The following is a 5,970-nucleotide window of genomic DNA, read 5'->3' as shown; positions in this document are numbered from 1 at the left end:
CAGGGGCCCTGACATGTATGGCTTGGTTTATCAGAAAGCTGGGTTGTACGGTGAGAAACTGCAGAAGGCAGGAATATGCAGCCGGTTGTGCAGCTCCCTTCCCTGAAGGAAAAAGTTTGCCGTTATCCTGAACAGAGCAAGTCAGAGCAGCCAGGTGCCCTGCATGCCTTCTACACCGCCGTCCCCCGGCTGCGCCGCGGGGGAAGAAAACATGGTAGAAGGAGATTTCATGGAGATGCTGAGTCCTGGCTAAGGCAACAGGCTGCCGGCACACAGTGCAGGCAGGACAGTGTCTGGTCATCTCTAAGCAACCTGCAGAAAGTCCTTGATGCCAGCCAAAGGGCCACGGGGAGAGCTGAACCCAACTGCCTGGGTGGGTGAAACCCCTCCCTCAGCTCACTGCCAGCGCTGCTACCAGTGGTGGGGCTCTCTGCAGCCGCCCTTCCTTTGTCCACACCGCAGGCATCTGCAAATCGCTTCTCTTCATCCTCCTTTTCCCCTTTGCAAGATGGTCAGAAGAAAAGCCCCACCCAAGAGTTTCCTGTTCTCAGACTTACTTTTTTTTTCTTCTTTATTTATTTTTTAATTTCATTATTGGATTGCATCTTGTTCAGCTTCCTGCCAGATCACTGGCTGTTCGCTCGGGCTGTTTGGAGCCCCTCCGTCGCTTGTGGGTTGAAGGAGGATGGAGCCAGACTCGTGGTCCCCAGTGACAGGATGAGGGGCAATGGGCACAAGTTGGAACATAGGAAGTTCTGTTCAAATACAAGAAAAAACTTCTTTACGGTGAGGGTGACAGAGCACTGGCACAGGCTGCCCAGGGAGGTTGTGGAGTCCCCTTCTCTGGAGATTTTCAAGACCTGCCTGGATGCAGTCCTGAGTAATGTGCTCTAGGCAATCCTGCTTTAGCAGGGGAGTTGGACTAGATGATCTCTAGAGGTCCCTTCCAACTCTGAAAATTCCATTGTTCTGTGATTCCGTGACCCACTCTCTGCTGGCACAGAGGTGTGTGGTCAGGCCATGGTTGCAGGATGTGAACCACCAGCTCTCAGAGCCTGGCACGGCTTCCCATGCTGCAGCCCTCCACCTGCGAGCATCTACCGGGCCAGTGGTTTTGAGCCACAGCCTGTTTTTTAAGTGTTTCCTATTGTCATTGTGGAGATTCTGGGTTATTTATTCCTTCCTCAGTTGCTGAGGAATTCAGCTTTGAAGACAAAATGGGAGCAGAGGGGTCCAAGCTTGATCTTATATTTGGTGCAGAACGTCCCATGCCCCATCAAGGGCCTGGAGCACATGCTGCCTCCTTGTGTCCATCAGGAAATGGAGAGTGCCATGCAGCTGCACCCAAGGGTGATTTCCATTCTGAACATCAGTAGGTGTCGCAGCTAACGTGTCAGCGAGGGCAACTGTTGGAAATAAGCTATGCCTGTATTTTTGGCTCAGTTACCCTTTCTTTTCTGGTGTGTCAGGCAACCAGCCAGCGCTGCAACGGCCAGACTCTGCTGGAGGTGGGGGACAGCGTTGGAACCCTTCTGGGATGTGTGACCACTCCATATGCCCATAGCTATAATGGGCTGGAGGAGATGAGCTCAGTGCTTTTCACTTGATCAACGAGATAAGGTCCTTATGCCCTGTGCAAATGACTTTCACATAGATGGTGGGTAGGGAAGTTTGCCTCGTTTTTGGAGCCAGGAGTGAGTATCTTGGCAAAATACAGATCTTAGGCTACAGAAACAGAATTTGAAGCAATCAGTCAAGTTAAGCATCATGGTTTAACCCTAGCCAGCAACTAGGATCATGAAGCCGCTTGCTCACTCCCCCCCCCCCCCCACCTCTGAAGGGTAGGGAGAAGAGGGAGAAAAGGAGGGGAAAGGGGAAAAAAAAACCTTGTCATGCATTAAGTGTGGCCAGCAGGTCGAGGGAGGTGATTCTGTCCCTCTACTCTGCTCTCACAGACCACACCTATACACGACGCAAGTCACTCTCACTGCCCAGTGAATTGGTTGCCCAGCTTGACCTGAGCAGTGATCGTGGATTCCCACCCCACGGCCAACCCTCATTTATATACTGAGCATGACATCTACAGTATGGAATATTTCATTGTCCATTCCATGCTCCTTCTCAGCTTGTATGGGAAGCTGGGAAAAAAAAAGAGTTCTTGAATGGTATAAACATCACCTAGCAACAACTAAACCAATATGCATTATTGACATTCCTTTCATACCAAATCTGAAACACAGCAATTGCTAGAAAGAAAATTAACTCTATCCCAGCTGAAACCAGGACATTAAGTTAGTGAGTTCCTATCCATCTGCTGAGCTTGGTCTGACCCTGAGCAAGGTAACACGTTTCAGATCACCAAAGCTCCCAATTTACCGTCCATCAGCTGAACCGTCGGTTGGGACTGATCTGCTGTGCATGACCCCACTAATGTGTGCTGGTCTGAAAGCCAAAAGAAAGTGGGAGCCCATTGCAACCACTCCGGAATACAAGGCTGGGTCTGGGGGTCTGTGTCTGTCTGGTTTTGCAATGAATTGCTCATGCACACGCATGTCTCCAACATCTTTGAAAAAATGTGCAGCAGCAGAATGGTGCACAGGCTGTTTTCTTCACTATGAACAGAGTTACACTCTTAATGAAGCCTTCCCAATAGAAATGAATAAATGATACCCCCCACTCCCAGCTTTGGTTTGAGAGCCAGCCCACAGAGGCTCTCCTGGCTCTCCTCCTGCCTTTCTTTAGTCCAATATCGTAGTAATGGCACAAAGCCTTTCTCCCTGCTGTGAACAGGGATTATCATAGCCAAGGCTGCATTGTACACCATCATCTCAAGTATCAGGACAACCAGTTAAAACCAATTACCTTCTCCATCTCCCGGCTCTTCCCCTTGTGTCTTTCAGTTAGTTGCACCAAGAAAATCTGCATTTCCTAACAAAAGAACCTTGTTCTCCACCGCTGTTTCGACTGGGATCGAGTGTCAGTGGTACGCTTGCCTGCTGCATCCCCTGCGAGCGCTCGGCTCGGGGCCTGCCCTGCCGGAGCATGAGGTCAGAGAGATGACAGGGGTTTTCCATCTAGCTGCTGTCCCTGCCCTTGTACGTCACTTGTACAGAAGCCAGAGAGAGGTGTCCAGAGGCAGCGGTGCCAAGGTGCAACTCCCAGGCATTACCACGGCTGCTATTTATAATTTCTCCTGTCTGTGCCATGTTGATGAGATAATAGGATAGCTGTTCTGCTGGCAAGCTCTATGTTTTTTTTACCACCAGTATCTCTTGCTTTGTCATTGTTTCCTTGCTTTACTAGGAAGCCCTTTCTTTTTTTTTTTTTTCTTTCACGAAATGCATCTCTAATTCCTATAAATAAGAAGGGTGAGGCACATACTGGAGCAAATTAAAATGTTTGCAGTGGAAACCAGTGTTATAGACCAGAAGTGTACGGACTGGGAACTGACCATGACTCACCACTTCATCATTCTGAAGAACCATATCCAGCGGTGGCAGTATTTACCACTTGATGGTTCTTCCTTCATGGGTTGCTGGTGGCCTGATCCAGATGGTGCTGGCCCCTTACGCTGACTTCTGCAAGAACCTTCACGTGCTTTATATGTGATCATTTTGCTGGACTGAGGCCGGAGCGCTTGGTGCACTGTACGATAGAGCCTGCCAGGCAGACCTGTCTAGTCATTAGTTTCTCTGGCAGCGGCAGGAATTGAAACATTTCTCTAAAATCCAGTAACAATCCAGAAGGGAACGAGATCCTGTCCGCAAGAGCTTGCATGGAGAGCTGAATGGAGAATTATAGCCCTATGACACCATTTACAGAAGGTTGGCTCAGGAGCTTTATAGCTAATTAACACTCCCTGCAGTTTCATAGGCTTTGCCACAGCGGTATGTTCTTGCAGGTGGTGTATGTCCTAACCAGTGCTTTGGATTCAAACTCTTAAGAACAGAGATGCAAACAGTGAGCCAACGGGTATTCAAAAGAGGACCATCCGCTGAGGACAAGGAGAGAGGGCAGCCCTGAACAATCAGGTCACTGGAAATGTGCCCACACTCATGCAAGGTCTGTTGCTGAGCCCAAAGCTGTTCCAGTCCAGCACTCTGCTCCAAAGCACTGCCTTCTCTTTCGAAAAGCAGAACTATAAATTACAGGTGGGCTTGAAACAGAAGCCAGGATCTCAAAAATCACATATGTTTCTGGAAACGTCCGATTCACATCCAGAATTTGCTGCTGCTGGTCTCCACTTCACTACATCTCAGGACTGAACGTGTGGGGATGGGCTCAGCTTCCCTGGAGTTCCAGCTGTGTGGATCTGGAGACCTCTCTTATTTCACCTGTACAACTACTACTTTAGCCTGAATCTAACCCATGTTTATTTGGCAAGCTGAATTCAAGCTGCTGGTGACAGGCCTACATACCGAGAGGTGCTTTCTCCTGGAAGCGGCAGAATTCTCCCTGAAGACCTGGGCAGCTCATCCCCCCAAAACAATGTGAGGTGGAAAGTCACATTTAGGGTATGCAACTTAAAATGGAGTTTAAGAAAGTTCTCTCTCTCAACTTTTTGTGACGTGTTGTCTTGTACCACGTAGGTAACCACAGCAATCCAGAACAGCTTATTTTATGTGAAAAAGCTGATTGCTTCTTCCTTGAGCTCTCCTTCATGCTCCACTTTTTAGACAGTTAATTGCCATCCCCATTCTGTGAGCAGTGAACTGATGGCATGCAGATCTCAGATCACAGCCTTTACTGCTGCTCTGGCTTCCTCCCTGCTGCTTTGCACCCTTCAGGGGTTTTAAAAAGAAGGTAACAGGAGAACAGGGAAGGTTGTCCAGAACTGCTGATCTCCTCCTGCTGACCCTCAAATGGTCGTGCCCTGCAACCCTCATGGAGCAAGGGAGGATGCCACCTTTATTTTCTCAGCAGCACTGCCCCTCACCTCAGGGGGGCTGAGGTCTCTTGGGGTCCTGCCATCCCCTGTCTTGCGGCACAGCGTGGGTGGTGCTCTTCTTTCTGTGTTAAAATGGTGCAAAATGATGGCATCTGAGGACAGCCTCACCTCTAAACCCCGTGACGCCCTGGAGGCATGTCCAAGATCGCTCCTAGTTGGATGGGAATAACTAAATTAAAAAGCCTCAGCCTGCTCCCAGCAGCCCAGTGGTTCATCCCCCAGGCACGTCCCCCAGGCACATCCCCCAGGCATGTCCACTCTCTCCGCAGGCTGCCGTGGCACACGGGGTGGCTGTGCCCCTGCGCCGGAGCTGGGCTGGGTGCAGGTGGCGGAAAGGCCAGCGTCACTGCTGCTGTGGCAGGCGAGGGGAGCACGGTGGCAGGGTTTCTGGCTGGATGGAGCTGCCTTTCAGGGGCTGCCAGCTGCATGTCCCCTGTACCGCATTGCCGGGGATGAGAGGGGACGAGGTACGCAGGAGCAAAGGCAGCCTGTCCCCGGGCGCCACGCTGCGGGTGCCAGCGGGGGCCACCATGTGCATGCCCATAATCCCACTACCAGCTCATGGCCAGTGACTAAATAGACAATTTTTAACTTTCCCAGCGCACGAGCTCCTTTTTCAGTGAGATGACGTGGCCTCCCGGGAGGCTCAGGCACTGACGAAGCAGCCGTCTTACTGGATTTCCCCTCCTGCAGCTGACGAAAACCACCGCTTCCTTCCTCGGCAGTGGGTGGGTGCCTCTGGCACCCTTCCTGCCCCGATCCCCGGGGCAGCAGGGCACCTGCCGTCCTCCCCAGTGTCCCTCCAGCCCCTGGTAGAAATACCGGGTCCCCATACCATTTTTGTGCTCCTGACCCCTCACATTGCCCAGGGGAGGGATGATGGAAAAAGCTGTCCCGGGTGGTACCCGCAAAACACACTGAGAGGCCTCAGTGTGGCACGAGGTCAGGGAAAAATGTTTCAAGGCTCTTGACAGCACGTGGCCATCATGCCTGAGCGGCACTTGGGCACTGTCACTGTCAGT

This window comes from Charadrius vociferus, unplaced genomic scaffold (genome assembly GCF_000708025.1).
Source record: "Charadrius vociferus isolate BGI_N301 unplaced genomic scaffold, ASM70802v2 scaffold15, whole genome shotgun sequence".
NCBI classification, from domain to species: Eukaryota; Metazoa; Chordata; class Aves; order Charadriiformes; family Charadriidae; genus Charadrius; species Charadrius vociferus.
The sequence above is the reverse complement of the archived record's forward strand: the minus strand, read 5'-3'. Positions refer to the sequence as shown.